At 39.7% G+C, this 17,076-nt stretch overlaps 1 protein-coding gene across 2 annotated transcripts in view; it reads left to right on the top strand.

The window, feature by feature from the left end:
* Positions 1–17,076, top strand: part of PDS5B (PDS5 cohesin associated factor B) — a 182,770-nt gene that overhangs the window by 984 nt on the left and 164,710 nt on the right. The window lies entirely within an intron of this gene.

The following is a 17,076-nucleotide window of genomic DNA, read 5'->3' on the forward strand; positions in this document are numbered from 1 at the left end:
CCGCCGCCGCCGCCGCCGCCGCCGCGCCCCTCCCCCCGCGCCCCGGCCGGCCGGCGGCTGTTTCCCGGGCGGCAGGCGGGCGGCGCGGTGCTCCTGTTGAATCCTCCCGCGGGCGGGCTTCTCCCCCTTCCGGGCGAGGGGCGGGCGGGGACCGCGGGTCGGGGCCGCGGGCGCCCTCGCCCTCGCCGCCGGGTCCCCGCGCGCCGCCTGGCCTGCGCTTCGGGCCAGGGGACGGGCTGAGCGTGACATTTTTGCGCTGTTCCTCGCTGCTCGCCGGAGGGAAATCGCGCTCACCGCGCCGCCCGGAGTGGGTGCTCGGGGAACCTGAGGACCCCGTTGAGGAAGAGCCCAGCGCTGGCGTGGAGGGACTCCTCCCAGGCGACAACTGGGTTCTAGCTTTCCTTTCGGAAGGAACGGCGGGGAAAATGGTGTGCAATTGTGACTCGTTAATGTTTTTGCACTGTTATTTTAATGCTACTTTAAAAGTTTTCGGTCCGGAGAAAAACCTTGTTTGTTGTTGTTGCTGCTACTGCTGTTGGTTTTTGGTAGAGACGTGAAAGCTAACTCTGAAGTAGCTCGACAGTTATTTTGGAGGAATGACTGAAACCAGAAACGCCGCCCCTCGCCTTCGGAACTGCAGGCTGCTGCGTTTCTTGCCGCGGACGGGGCGAGCTCCGGGAAGGGTTGAAAGAGCAGCTACCCACCCATTCCGCGCGCGTCTTCAACAGCCTCTCTACCCCAGCAAGGGTTAACCCTTTTTTATGTCGAAGAAAGTGCTTCTTGTATTAATAAGAGGTGATGGATGGGCAGTGGTGCCCCGACTGATCCTACCCTGTCGATGAAATAGTTTCGGAAACTTTGGATATAGCTTTAATTTAGAGAGTTGGTCTGCGGTGTGGAGAGAGTTGGGTAATCCTATACCATCTTCCTAATAAACTTCAAAAACTCACGTTGTGTTTACATGCAGGAGGCGAGCTGTAAATAAATCGTGATTACCCAATACTTGAACGGCAATATAGTCATTGTTCTCAGTTAACCCATCCAGAGTTCCCAGACAGAACGTTTTTTATATTAACTCATGTAGTGGTCAGGTAAACTAGTTAAAAGCCACAAATATGGACTTGAAAGACAGCTCGTTATGCAGTACACACGTCTGAGATGTTCGCATCTTTAGGGACAATAAAATGAGTATTCAATGGTGTATGAGGATCAGTTCGTGAAACAGTCTTGTATCTCATGGTGATAGCAGAAAACCGAATTAAAATTTGTAGTGGTGAACATGTAGGTGAAAGTTACATGGGACCTTTTATGTTAAGGTCGATTGATTGTCAGAAACTGTAAAAACATTTTAAGAACGTTATTCCTTAGAAATAAGATTTGTGCTTAATATACGTTTACAAGTATATGTAAAAAGATGCACTTTAGACTTTATAAAAATTATCCAAATAGTGACTTTTTCCTCCTTTTTCTGATGGTTTAAAAAATTGTCCTCTTCTCAGCTGGCGTTTACTTTAAGGTGTATTTTAAATGGGAAGGTAGTGTTTATGTTCACCCTTTTTCTTTTTTTCTTTTCTCCTTGTTTTGGTTAAGGCTGATTTTTCCTATATTCACTTTTACAGCAGCTTTTGTTACTCTTGTCGCCTTTATTCTCTCGTGTTATGTCTCTCCCCTCTCATTTTTACCCCCGTATTAGAGAGACATATACTGATGATAGTGATTCTTGTCGTGAGATGTTTGTATTAAGCTTATTTGTAGTAAGATTCTACCGAGTTGGCTGTTTGATGAAAGTTGTTTAAATTGTTCTGCAGCTTTGTTTAACAAAGTAACATTTTGAGGAGTAGGCTTTATCAATAATTTGTTAGGCCTCAGATAAAGCAATACTTTGTGTTAGGGCTTGCCCTGGAGAAGAATGCAATGGTAGAAAATACCCAAAACTTTGTGAGAAAGAAATATTTCGGGAAGTTGTATTCTTTCTGCTTATTCCTCTTGGGAAATTTAGAGACTGCCTTAGAACTAACAGGAGTGCGCTCAGTAAGATTTGGCTTATGGACTCTTGAATGACATGGACTGTATATAACTTATATTGGAAAAGAATACATTTATGTTTCCTCCGTTAGTGTTGGAGAGCAACAAGAAAACTTAAGGATGATCTCCAACTCGCTTATACATGAGAAATTCGGTTCAGATTTTAATTTCATTGATTTATCTGAGGTCACAGTCGTATTCATGTGGTGGAATTGGGGCAGCTCTTAGATATCCTGGAAGCTGAGAAGTTTCCCCATTGTCTTTTTTTTTTGTTCTATTCAGGATTTAGCAATATTTATTAATAAAAATTCAGGGTAGCACATTACCTTCCATCCCCTTCTCACCTTTTTGTTCATTTAACCAAGAATAAAGTTTTGTGGTTAGCCATCTGTTTCAGCGTCTGGTTTTTAATAATTTCTGTTTAGGATTCAGTCCATTTAGGTTGTCTCAGAAGATAACCTCTTGTAGGTCTCTGTCTCCGGGAGCTGCCTGCTCTTTCATTATGTAATATTACTTGACATGGCATTTATTTATTGTTTGTGAAACTTTTAAGAGTAATTTGGGAAAGTTAGTATGACCTTTGTTTTGTTACAAGATACAGTGCATACATGAGTGTGTGTGTTTTTTAATTTTTAAACTTAGTTTGCCACAGAAGTCATCTGTCACTTCCAGTTACAATATGCATTTTATTTGATTTTCGTATTTCTGTTCGGGAATGTTAAAGATTCCAAAAATACTTAGTTTAAAAATAAGCCCAGTAATTTCTCTGAGAATGTATTTACTTTTTAAACTTAGTTAAGAAGCTGCCAAATGGTTTACAGTTCTAACTCCTTGGAGAGTAGAGTTGAGCCCTTTTCTCACACTGTTCTGTTATAAGCCACCTGATTCTAACCATTTCCCCCCATTAGTTGAAAAAGGTTTTAGAATCCTTTCTCATCAGTTAGTTCAGAATTAAGAATAAGTCTGCTGTGTTGAGACTGTAATTGTTTTAGCTGGCATGAGTGATCATGTACAGTGAGAAAATCATGACAATAAATCTTAGGTGAATAAAATTTAGTTGTTCAAATCTTAAAGCCTTTGAGATTTAAAAAGTATCCATAATCATTGTGTTCTAATAATTAGACATTAATAATAAGTAGTAATTAGAAATACTTGGTTTAGCTGTGTAAAACTTGAAGGCTAACAGGCGTGGGGGAAGGACTGATTAAAGCAAGAAACTATTTTGAGGCCTGCCACTCTCTCTTTTGACAGATCATGACCTGATTCAGTTAAAATGAACAGGCACTAAACTTCTGTATACATACAGTACCAAGGATGGTTTAATAAACAGGACTGAAGAAGACACCCTGTCCTATAGAAGTGTAGAGTAGTGGTTGGCCATCCACAGCAAGGTGATGAGAACTGAGACAGACCAGAGAGTAGGAACTCTGCTGTTACTTAGTTCCGAAGGAGCAGGCCCTCCTTCCTTTTCAGTGAAGAGTTGAGGTTGCTCTTTTTATGTGGGAGAGTGAAATTAGCCAAGATTAGATCCCATAAGGAGAAGGAGGGGCTGTTATAACCAAGACCGTTGTCTTTCTCTAGAAGAGAATGGTTAGGGACCTGGAAAGAAATGAGAGTTTGTGTTTCCTTAGGTAGGATAGGATTCTTTCTCCCCAGAGGTAATTTTAGGGAAGTAATTAGGAGATTTTAAAGGAAAGCTCTGTATCTCCAAAATATATCCCTTAGTAGCTGAAATTTTACCAGGTGGCTTTCAGATATGGGATGGTTTGGATTGGGTGCGGGGGTGAGAGTTGCAGGGGTGAGAGTTGCAGGCCTTAAGTACTCTATTAGGGGAATAGAGTACTTAATGAATTGTGTATTTTAAGTTAAATGTTATACAGGTGTATGGTTAAAAAAAAAATTAATGGTACAGAGAGTAAAAAATGTTACTTTTCTCCTCCCCCCACAGGTAACTCACTGTTAACAGTTTCTCAAAAGTTTACTTTAAAAAAAAATTATACAAAGAGTATTGTTAAACTGCTGTACTATTAAAATTTACTATTTATTAAAATTTACTAATAAAATTTACTATTTTATTTATTTTATTATTATTATTATTATTTTTTGAGATGGAGTCTCGCTCTGTTGCCCAGGCTGGAGTGCAGTGGGGGCGATCTCGGCTCACCACAACCTCCATCTCCTGGGTTCAAGCGATTCTCCTGCCTCAGCCTCCCGAGTAGCTGGGACTATAGGCATGTGCCACCGTGCCCGGATAATTTTTGTATTTTTAGTAGAGACTATGTTGGCTAGGCTAGTCTCAAACTCCTGACCTCGTGATCCGCCCGCCTCAGCCTCCTGAAGTGTTGGGATTACAGGCATTAGCCATCACGCCCAGCCTAATATTTTATTTTTTAACTGTAATTTACTTTTTTCCTGGTTAAGTTACAAGCTCTTTTCATACTGGCACATACAGATCAACATAATCATGAAATGATTAGAATATTTTATAACGTAATTATTTTTTCTGACTCCTGTTGAGTAAGTACTATGTTGTAATAGTTTGCGTTAACCAGCACTGTATGAGAATACCTTTGACATGTATTTACCAACATTGGACTTTAAAAACTATATTGCCAATTTGATATATATGAAATTTGTCTTGTTTTAGGTTTTATTTCTTTGTGAGTGAAGGTAACCATTTGTTTATATGCTTATTAGGGGGAAGTCATTTGCAACATATTCTTTAATCAAGTGGTTTAATGCTAGTTTAATTTATTTGCTGCTCCCACCACCTACCTTCACCCTTACCTAAGAGCTAAGATGGTCTGAGAGAGGTGGGACTTTCAGAAGAGGAAAAATATTTTGGGGCTTGTGGCACCTTGACAGGGAGCAGTGCTCGGAATGGAGAGGCTACAGCACCCGGCTTTGAACAATTTTGGGTCAGTATCAGAGTATTGAAAGCCCTTGACTTGGTGTTAACATAAGGTAGAAGAGAAACTGAAGCGACAGACAGGAAGGGAGATTTGAGAGTCAGAGCAAATAAATTTTGCATAGAGTCAGCCCCACCTTGTACCATCTGCTTATCCTGTCTCATCATTCCTCCCTACCACCTTCAACTATCATTTCATTTTTATTCATATTGTCATTTGGTTTTCTTCTCTTTTCTTGTCAGGCATGGCAGCCTGGACCTGGGTATTTCAGTTGCCCCAGAGATGAGGGGTGCTTAGTTTTTGGTTTTCTTTTTTTTTTGAGACAGAGTTTCGCACTTGTTGCCCAGGCTAGAGGGCAGTGGTGCTATTTCGGCTCACTGCAGCCTCCGCCTCGTGGGTTCAAGCGATTCTCCTGCCTCAGCCTCCTGAGTAGCTGGGACGACAGGTGCACGCCACCACATCCAGCTAATTTTTTGTATTTTTAGTAGAGACAGGATTTCACCATGTTGGCCAGGCTGGTCTCGATGAACTCCTGGCCTCAGGTGATCTGCCCGCCTTGGCCTCTCAAAGTGCTGGAATTACAGGCATGAGCCACTGCGCCTGGCCTAAGTAGAAGCTCTTGAGCTCTTTTTCCCCCTCTGTCTCTTTGGTACCATTCCTTTCAGCTTTCGACTCTCCCTAGCCTTCTGGGGTAACATAAATAGGTCAAGTCTTTATAACTGTAGTTGGAATTTGGAAGGTCACTGACGTTTAAGACTTGAACATCCCTAGGAGCATATATCATGATGTGATGCTTGATAAGTGAGGTCCCTTTCTAAGGAATGCAGAAGAGCATGGTGGTTAATTTAAGCATATAGACTTAAGAGTCAAGACAGCGTGGGTTTTTATCTGCTCTAGCTAAACAAGCAATTACCTAATCTTACTAAATCTCAACTTCCTAATCTGAACAGTGGGATTGATAGCAGAAACCTCATTTTAAAAAAACAGCTTTATTGAGATATAACTCACATACCATAATCCATTGAAAATATACAATTCATTGTTTTCTAGGATACTCATAGGTTTGTGCAACCATCATCACAGTCTGAGTTTGGAACATTTTTGTCTCCTGTTTAAAACGCCAAGCCAAATGTAAATTAGTACAGCCATTACAGAGAATATTATGGGGGTTCCTCAAGAGGTGAGAAGGGATAGAAGTTGGCTAAAGGCTACAAAATTTAGCTAGATAGGAGGAATAAGTTCTAGTGTTGTACCGGGTGACTATAGCTGACCCTTGAACAGCGAAGGGGTTAGGGGCACCAACCCCTGTGCAGTTGAAACTCCACATATAACTTTTATTTCTCCAAACTTAGCTAGTAATAGCCTACTGTTGATTGGAAGCCTTACTGATAACACAAGCTGTCAATTAACACATGGAGTGCAGTGGCACGATCTTGGCTCACTGCAATCTCCGCCTCCTGGGTTCAAGCGACTCTCATGCCTCAGCCTCCAGAGTAGCTGGGATTACAGGCACCCGCCACCACGTCCAGCTAATTTTTGTATTTTTAGTGGAGATGGGGTTTTGCCATGTTGGCCAGCCTGGTCTTGAACTCCTGACCTCAGGTGATCCGCCTGCCTTGGCCTCCCAAAGTGCTGGGACTACAGGTGTGAGCCACCATGCCTGGCCTCCATACTGTATTCTTAAAGCAAGCTAGAGAGAAGGCAATTTTATTAAGAAAATTATAAGGAAGGAAAATATATTGGCTATTCATTAAGTGGAAGTGGATCATCATAAAGGTCTTTAGCCTTTTTGTCTTCCTGTTGAGTAGGTTGAGGAGGAGGAGGAAAAGGAAGGATTAGTCTTGTTGTCTCAAGGGTGACAAGGTGGAAGAGGTGGAGGAGGTGGAAGAGGAGGAAGGAGAGGCAGGCACACTGTAACTTTTACTGAACAAAATCCATGTATAAGTGAAACTGCACAGTTCAGACCTGTGTTGTTGTTACATATTTTCAGCTAGCTAGAAGACAGGATTTGAATGTCCCAACACAAATAAATGATAAATGTTTGAAGTGATGGATATATTAATTACCCGGATTTGATCATTACACATTGTATGTATTGAAGTATCACCACGTAACCCACAAACATGTACAATTATATGCTGGTTAAAAATCATAAAAATTAAAAAAAAACCCCAAACTTACTAGCTGTCACTTCCCATCACTCCTTATTTCATTAGTGTTTGGGATAAGCCGGGTCAAATGTTAGGTTGGTGCCAAAATGTAAGTACACAGTAAAAAAGCAGTTAACTTTTTGCAGGGAGACCATATGTGGCGAAGTCCATTTACATAGTTTTAGAGAATGCGAAAATGGGATAATTACTGAATGGATGTTTGCATACTTGCATACTGTGCAAGGATGTGGTGGTACACAGTGCTGGATAGAGATATAAAGATGAAAGATATTCAATCAAGAGATGTATATTCAAGTGGGAGGAAAGAGGCTGGTATAAAAATAATTATAAAACAAGCCAGAGTATCGTTAGTGCCTTCAGGAAGGTGTCAATACAATATTTGGAATTGGAAACTTGACAAATGGAGATTAATCATGTTACTCTGAGAGTGTAGGAACTATGAAGAACTTCTTGAAGGAGTGACCATTTTGACCAAGTCTTAGATGATGGAAAGATGGGATTTCTGGCTTTAATGAAGAGTAAAGAATGCTATGCTTTTTGAAGTCTTAAATTGTTTTTGTTTTTGTACCCTCATGCTGCCGCCGCCGTTTGATTGCCTCTGGAAGCTATTCCTACACCTTTTTTTTTTTTTGGATGTTTCTAATCTGTTGTGAACCTGGGGGACTAAATTACTAAATAATCTTTTATTGAGAGCCTGATGTCTTTATGAAAAGGATAATAATATATGGTCTTACGCTGTCATTTTGATATAGTTGCTTTTTTAGTTTATTCCGTGGGTGTTGGTTTCATCCCTGTTAATTGGCCTTATAGAATAAATAATTCCTAGAAAATTAGCCTTGTATACATGTTTTCTTCTCCAAGGCTTCTAGTAACAACTATGTCCCCTGACCATTCTCCTGAATTTCCCATCTTGTTTTTCTAGTGCACTGTTGGACCCAGCACCTTCAGTACAACATGTCTCAAACTGAGCTACCTTCTCTTACTCTTTAACATCTTTCCAACTTGTACTTTGATTAATAACAGATTTCTTTCTTTCTTTCTTTTTTTTTAAAGTTGTAGGGGATGACTAGGTTTATCATGTCAGAAACCTGGGAGTCATCTCGAGTTCTCCATCTCCGCTACCTTTCACATTAAATAAGTTACCAAATCCTGTTGATTCTGATATAGTATTTTTAAAGGTTATTATTATTTTAAATTATACACATGTGTATACTCCGAAAGTAAGAGGGCAAAAAGAAAAAAGATATACAATAAAAAAACTCATTCCTTCCCCATCTGTCTCAAATGTTTATGTATGTTAGTGTTATCTTATACCCTTCTGGGGATTTAAAAGCCACCATATAGAAGGAACCACATGCTTAAACAAATAATAACACACAGTATGGGATGTCCACAATAAAGGTATACACAGGGTCTGTGAGAAGGAGAAAGAACCACCATGTATCCCCTAAAAGAAGAGTTAGGTATTGGAAAAACCTTCCTATTAGGTCCTGAATAGAAGATGAAAAGCAGAACTTTGGACACATAAATAAGCCGAACTGAGCTATTAATAAGCAGAGAAATATCAATTAGACACAGAGACAAAGGGTCTAACAATAGGATGCTAGAACATTTCATTGTTTGGGGGGTTCAGAGGACCTGTCTGGAAATAAAAGAAAATGCTGGCAGCTACACACAGTGGCTTACGTCTGTAATTCCAACACTTTAGGAGGCTGAGGTGGACTTCCTGAGGGCATAGACTTGCAGTTACTTTGGATCTAGTGAAAATTTCAGCACATTGTAGATGATGAATATTTATTGAATATATGTAAGAATATATATATACACACACACACTAAACATACATGTGACAACCCAAGAAAAGGAAAATTAATACAATATTAAGCTCACAGATTTATTTAGAAATTTAAAATTTTATTTTTATTGAGGTGTAATTAAAATACAGTAAAATGTGCAGATGTTAGCTGTTCACTTGGATGAGGTGTGACGATTATACACATGTAACCAATAACTACAAGAAGATGTAGAGCATTTTTATTACCTCACAACGTTCCCTTGTTGCTCTCTCCATTCAATTTCTCTTGCCTCCAAACACTGATTTCTAAATGTAGATTAGTTTTGTTCTATCTTCATACAGTGCGTGCTCTTGTGTATCTGACTTCTTTGGCTTAACATATTTTGAGATTCATCCATGGGGTTGGATGTATGAGTAGTTTTTATTGCTGAGTAATATTTCATTGGGTGAATATTTCACAGTTTATCTTCTGTTGATGGACATTTGGGTAGAATCCAGTTTTTGACTATTATGAATAAGGCCTATACAGGTCTTTTTGCAAGCATGTGTTTTCATTTCTCTTGAGTAAATACCTAGGAATGGAATTGCTGGTTTATAGGCATATGTGTATTTAACTTTACAGGAAACTAGTTTTTCAAAGTGGTTTTCCTTTTTATATTCCCACCTGAATATATGAATGTTCTAGTTGTTTTACATCCTCACCAACACTTGGGTAGTCAACCTTTTTAATTTTAGCTATTCTAGTGGGTGTGGAATGGTATCTCATTGTGGTTTTATTTTGGATTTCCTTAATATCTAGTGATGTTGAGCACCTTTTTGCATGGTTTTTGACAGTGTATTTTCTTTTGTAGGATGCCTGTTCAAGCTTTCTGCCCATTAAAAAATGGATTATCTTTTTCCTATTGATATGCAGGAATTCTTAATGTACTCACAATACAAATTCTATGTCAGATCAGAGTATTGAGAGTACTTTCTCCTGTTTTGTAACTTGCCTTATCTTTTCTTTAACAGAGTATTTCGATGAGTGGAAGTTTTAAATTTTGATGAAGTCTAGTCAGTCAACTTTTTGTTTTAGGGATTGTGCTTTGAGTTTTTATTTTTTATTTTTTTTGAGACAGCATCTCACGCTCCCAGGCTAGAGTTCAGTGGCTCCATCATAGCTCACTGCAACCTGGAACTTCTGGGCTCAAGCCACGCTCCTGCCTCAGCCTCCTGAGTAGCTGGGTCTACAGATGCGTGCCACCATGGCCGGCTCTTTTTTTTTTTGTATTTTTTGTAGAGATGGGGTTCATCCTGTTGCCCGGGTTGGTCTTGAACTCCTGGGCTCAAGTGATCCTCCCACCTCAGCCCCCCAAAGTGCTGGGATTACAGGCATGAGCCAGCGTGCCTGGCCCTTTAATTTCTTTTTCACGTATTATTGCAGCATCTGGGATCTTCAATACAACATTGAAAATAAATGGTGAGAATGGCTGGGTGCAGTGGTATGGTCCTGTAGTCCCAACTAGAGGATTGCTTGAGCCCAGGAGTTCAAGTCCAGCCTGGGCAATGTAGAGAGACCCTGTCTCTTTAAAAAACGAAAGCGGCTGGGCAAGGTGGCCCATGCCTGTAATACCAGCACTTCGGGAGGCCGAGGCAGCGGGGTGGGAGGTAGGTTGCGAGGTCAAGAGATAGAGACCATCCTGGCCAATGTGGTGAAACCCCGTCTCTACTAAAAAAATACAAAAATTATCTGGGTATGGTGGCGCACATCTGTAATCCCAGCTACTCAGGAGGCTGAGGCAGGAGAATCGCTTGAACCTGGGAGGCGCAGGTTGCAGTGAGCGGAGATTGTGCCACTGCACTCCAGTCTGGCGACAGAGCGAGACTCCATCTCAAAACAAAGAAAGAAAATTAAACTAATTTCTGTGTTAACATAAAATACGTTTTAAAATGACTTTTTTTTTTTTTAAAATGAGAGTGAACATCCTTCTCTTGTTCCTGATCTTAAAGGGGAAGGCATTCAGTCTTTCCCCAGTAAGTAGTATGTCAGTAGTGGATATTTTGTAGATTAAAGAAAAGAAAATCAGACAAGATGTTTCCTTCCAGTTTACTGGGATTTTAATTTAATTTAGTTAATTAATTAATTTACTTTTTGAGATGGAGTCTCACTCTGTCACCCAGGCTGGAGTGCAGTGGTGCAATCTCGGCTCACTGCAAGCTCCGCCTCCCGGGTTCAAGCGATTCTCCTGACTCCCCCTCCCAAGTAGCTGAGACTACAGGCGCCTGCCATCACACCCAGCTAAGTCTTTTTATATTTTTAGTAGAGATGGGATTTCACTATGTTGGCCAGGCTGGTCTCGAACTCCTGACTTTGTGATCCATCTGCCTCGGCCTCCCAAGATGCTGAGATTACAGGCGTGAGCCACCGTGCCTGGCCAGGATTTTTATTTATAAATTATGAATGGATGCTGAATTTTGTCAGATGCCCTCTCCCCTTTTTGGTATTTATTGAGATTATTGTAGTTTTTAAATATTCCATTTTATTAACTTATTTAGAGACAGGGTCTCACTGTATTGCCCAGGCTGGAGTGCAGTGATGCACTCATAGCTCACTGTAACCTCAAATTCCTGGGCTCAAGCAATCCTCCTGCTTTAGCCTGCTGAGTAGCTAGGACTACAGGCATGTGCCACCAAGAACTTCCTTTAATGTTGCATAATGTATAGGTCTAGTAATAGCATCAGTTTTCATTACTTTAAATATATCTATGTTTTACTGTCATTTTTCAAGGATATTTTTGCTGGATATAGAATTCTCAGTTGATTTTTTTTTCTTCAATCACTTCTAAGATGTCATTTTATTCTTCTCTGGTCTCCATTGTTTCTTTAATTTTCAAGATGTTGAAAGTTATTGTCATATAAATATAACATACATATTGAGTAGGATAAAATTATATTGTATTTATGAATTGTTTTTGTATTCTGTTTGGACTTTGGTGAGCTTATTTTTCATTTATTTAGTTTTTTTTTTTTTTTTTTTTTTTTTTTTGCGAGACTGAGTCTTGCTCTGTTGCCCAGGCTGGAGTGCAGTGCCGTGATCTCGGCTCACTGCAACCTCCGCCTCCTGGATTCAAGCAATTCTCCTGCCTCAGCCTCCCGAGTAAGCTGGGATTACAGGTGCAAGCCACCATACCCAGCTAATTTTTCGTATTTTTAGTAGAGATGGGGTTTCACCGGGTTGATCAGGCTGGTCTTGAACTCCTGACCTCGTGATTCGCCCACCTTGGCCTCCCAAAGTGCTGGGATCCCAGGCGTGAGCCACTGCACCTGGCCTGTTTGATTTTAAGTTGATGTTTTTCACAGAATTTGGTACATTTTAGACCTCACTTAATGCCTTTTCTGCCCCATTCCTCTGTTTTACCTTCTGAGATTCTGCTTACATGTTATTCTGTTTAAAATTGGTCCATGAATATATATTAATTTTTTTCAATCTTTCTCTGTTTTTCAGACTCTTTTAAATGTTGTGTTTAATGTGTAGGGAAGCCTGTTTTCAATGAATGCACCCTTCAATTACAGTATTTTGTTAAAAAAATTCCATTAAAAAATTCCATTTATCTGCTGAGATTCCTCATTGTAACAGTATTTTTCTTTAAGTCTTTGAATGTATTCATAATAGCTGTTTCGAAGTCCTTGTTTATTCTTTTACTGTATTAATGGACTTTTGACTCTTTTTTCCCCCTTGATAGTAGGTCACATTTTCCTGCTTCATTTCATGAATAGAAAATTTTTGTTATAGAGTGGATATGATACATCATATCTCTAAACTCTTTTTATGCTTCCCTTGATGAATGTTAAAATTAGTGGCTGATTATATTGAATTTGTGGAACCTTGGTCTTCTGTTTTAAGATGGGTCTATAGGAAAGTCTTAGGTGTTGGCCAGGCATGGTGGCTCATTCTTGTAATCCCAGCACTTCTGGGAGGCTGAAGTGGGTGGATCACTTGAGGTATCAAAAGTTTGAGAACAGCCTGGCCAACATGGCAAAACCCTGTCTCTACAAAAATACAAAGATTATCTGGGTGTGATGGCAGGCACCTGTAATCCCAGTTACTTGGGTGGCTGAGGCAGGAGAATCGCTTGAACCCGGGAGGCAGAGGTTGCAGTGAGCCGAGATCTTGCCACTGCACTGCAGCCTGGGCAACAGAGTGAGACCTGGTCTTCAAAACAAAACAAAAAGTTTGAGTTGTTCACCAGGCCCTTCTCACTTGTCCATACTTCAAGCTCATGTCTCCTCTGCAGTGGACATGAAGTAAGGTGGGGGGAGGGGGGAGGGATAGCATTAGGAGACATACCTAATGTAAATGACGAGTTAACAGGTGCAGCACACCAACATGACACATGTATACATATGTAAGAAACCTGCACATGTACCCTAGAACTTAAAGTAAAATTAAAAAAACAATAAATAAATACAAGGATTAAAAAAAGAATTTAACTGAAAAACATTGTTTTGAATGCATTCATTTCCTAAAGGAGGAAGATCAAATATTAAAAACCTAACTTCTTACAGTTGCATTTACATTAAAACAAAATGGGCAATGTCCAAATTCAAAAGAAAAATCAACACATTTTAATAAATGCATTTAAACTACACTGTTACCCTTACACTTGTGCTGGCAATACAAAAGAACGAACTTATTAAAAGATGTATGTGCCATCTCTAAAACCAACTCAATCTAGTCCAAATGGTATTGCCTAGGTTTTCTTCTAGGGTTTTTATGGTTGTAGGTCTAACATTTAAGTCTTTAATCCATCTTGAATTAATTTTTGTATAAAGTGTAAGGAAGGGATCCAGTTTCAGCTTTCTACATATGGCTAGCCAGTTTTCCCAGCACCATTTATTAAATAGGGAATCCTTTCCCCATTTCTTGTTTTTGTCAGGTTTGTCAAAGATCAGATGGTTGTAGATGTGTGCTATTATTTCTGAGGGCTCTGTTCTCTTCCATTGGTCTATATCTCTGTTTTGTTACCAGTACCATGCTGTTTTGGTTACCGTAGCCTTGTAGTATAGTTTGAAGTCAGGTATCGCGATGCCTCCAGCTTTGTTCTTTTGGCTTAGGATTGTCTTGGCAATGCGGGCTCCTTTTTTGGTTCCACATGAACTTTAAAGTAGTTTTTTCCAATTCTGTGAAGAAAGTCATTGGTAGCTTGATGGGGATGGCATTGAAACTATAAATTACTTGGGCACTATGTCCATTTTCACGATACTGATTCTTCCTATCCATGAGCATGGAATGTTCTTCCATTTGTTTGTGTCCTCTTTTATTTTGTTGAGCAGTGGTTTGTAGTTCTCCTTGAAGAGGTCCTTCACATCCCTTGTAAGTTGAATTCCTAGGTATTTTATTCTCTTTGAAGCAATTCTGAATGGGAGTTCACTCATGGTTTGACTCTCTGTTTGTCTGTTATTGGTGTATAGGAATGCTTGTGATTTTTGCACATTGATTTTGTATCCTGAAACTGCTGAAGTTGCTTATCAGCTTAAGGAGATTTTGGGCTGAGATGGGGTTTTCTAAATATCCAATCATGTCATCTACAAACAGGGACAATTTGACTTCCTCTTTTCCTAATTGTATACCCTTTATTTATTTCTCCTGCCTGATTGCCCTGGCCAGAACTTTCAACACTATGTTGAATAGGAGTGGTGAGAGAGGGCATCCCTGTCTTGTGCCAGTTTTCAAAGGGAATGCTTCCAGTTTTTGCCCATTCAGTATGATATTGGCTGTGGGTTTGTCCTGAATCGCTCTTATTATTTTGAGATATGTCCCATCAATACCTAGTTTATGGAGAGTTTTTAGCTTGAAGTGCTGTTGAATTTTGTCAAAGGCCTTTTCTGCATCTATTGAGATAATCATGTGGTTTTTGTCTTTGGTTCTGTTTATATGATGGATTACGTTTATTGATTTGCGTATGTTGAACCAGCCTTGCATCCCAGGGATGAAACCAACTTGATCGTGGTGGGCAAGCTTTTTGATGTGCTGCTGTTTTCAGTTGGCCAGTATTTTACTGAGGATTTTTGCATCGATGTTCATCAGGGATATTGATCTAAAATTCTCTTTTTTTTTTGTTGTGTCTCTGCCAGGCTTTGGTATCAGGATGATGCTGGCCTTATAAAATGAGTTAGGAATGATGTCCTCTTTTTCTATTGATTGGAATAGTTTCAGAAGGAATGGTATCAGCTTCTCTTTGTACCTCTGGTAGAATTCGGCTGTGAATCCATCTGGTCCTGGACATTTTTTGGTTGATAGGCTATTAATTATTGCCTCAATTTCAGAGCCTGTTATTGGTCTATTCAGGGATTCAACTTCTTCCTGGTTTAGTCTTGGGAGGGTGTATGTGTCCAGGAATTTATCCATTTCTTCTAGATTTTCTAGTTTATTTGCATGGAGGTGTTTATAGTATCCTCTGATGGTAGTTTGTATTTCTGTGGGATCGGTGGTGATATCCCCTTTATCATTTTTTTTTTTTGCACGTATTTGATTCTTCTCTCTTTTCTTCTTCATTAGTCTTGCTAGTGGTCTATGAATTTTGTTAATCTTTTCAAAAAGCCAGCTTCTGGATTCATTGATTTTTTTTGAAGGGTTTTTTTTTGTGTCTCTATCTCCTTCAGTTCTGCTCTGATCTTAGTTATTTCTTGCCTTCTGCTGGCTTTTGAATGTGTTTGCTCATGCTTCTCTAGTTCTTTTAATTGTGATGTTAGGGTGTCAATTTTAGATCTTTCCTGCTTTCTGTTGTGGGTATTTAGTGCTATAAATTTCCCTTTACACACTGCTTTAAATGTGTCCCAGAGATTCTGGTATGTTGTGTCTTTGTTCTCATTGGTTTCAAAGAATATCTTTATTTCTGCCTTCATTTCGTTATGTACCCAGTGGTCATTCAGGAGCAGGTTGTTCAGTTTCCATGTAGTTGAGTGGTTTTGAGTGAATTTCTTAATCCTGAGTTCTAGTTTGATTGCACTGTGGTCTGAGAGACAGTTTGTTATAGTATCGGTTCTTTTACATTTGCTGAGGGGTGCTTTACTTCCAACTACGTGGTCAGTTTTGGAATAAGTGTGATGTGGTGCTGAGGAGAATGTATATTCTGTTGATTTGGGGTGGAGAGTTCTGTAGATGTCTGTTAGGTCTGCTTGATGCAGAGCTGAGTTCAAGTCTTAGATATCCTTGTTAACTTTCTGTCTCGTTGATCTGTCTAATGTTGACAGTCAGGTGTTAAAGTCTCCCATTATTATTCTGTGGGAGTCTAAGTCTCTTTGTAGGTCTCTAAGGACTTGCTTTATGAATCTGGGTGCTCCTGTATTGGGTGCATATATATTTAGGATAGTTAGCTCTTCTTGTTGAATTGAACTCTTTACCATTATGTAATGGCCTTCTTTGTCTCTTTTGATCCTTGTTGGCTTAAAGTCTGTTTTATCAGAGACTAGTATTGCAACCTCTGCCTTTTTTTGTTTTCCATTTGCTTGGTAGATCTTCCTCCTTCCTCCATCCCTTTATTTTTACCCTATGTGTGTCTCTGCACATGAGATGGGTCTCCTGAATACAGCACACTGATGGGTCTTGACTCTTTATCCAATTCTTCAATCTGTGTCTTTTAATTGGCTCATTTAGCCCATTTACATTTAAGGTTAATATGGTTATGTGTGAATTTGATCCTGTCATTATGATGTTAGCTGGTTATTTTGCTTGTGAGTTAATGCAGTTTCTTCCTAGCATTGATGGTTTTTACAATTTGGCATGTTTTTGCAGTGACTGGTACTGGTTGTTCCTTTCCATGTTTATTGCTTCCTTCAGGAGCTCTTGTAGGGCAGGCCTGGTGCTGACAGAATCTCTCAGCATTTGTTTGTTTGTTAAGGATTTTATTTCTCCTTCACTTATGAAGCTTAGTTTGGCTGGATATGAAATTCTGGGTTTAAAATTCTTTTCTTTAAGAATGTTCAATATTGGCCCTTACTCTCTTCTAGCTTGTAGAATTTCTGCTGAGAGATCCGCTGTTAAGTCTTATGGGCTTCCCTTTGTGGGTAACCCGACCTTTGTCTCTGGCTCCCCTTAACATTTTTTCCTTCGTTTCAACTTTGGTGAATCTGGCAATTATGTGTCTTGGAGTTGCTCTTCTCGAGGAATATCTTTGTGGCATTCTCTGTATTTCCT

Source organism: Theropithecus gelada, chromosome 17, assembly GCF_003255815.1.
Source record: "Theropithecus gelada isolate Dixy chromosome 17, Tgel_1.0, whole genome shotgun sequence".
Taxonomy (NCBI): domain Eukaryota; kingdom Metazoa; phylum Chordata; class Mammalia; order Primates; family Cercopithecidae; genus Theropithecus; species Theropithecus gelada.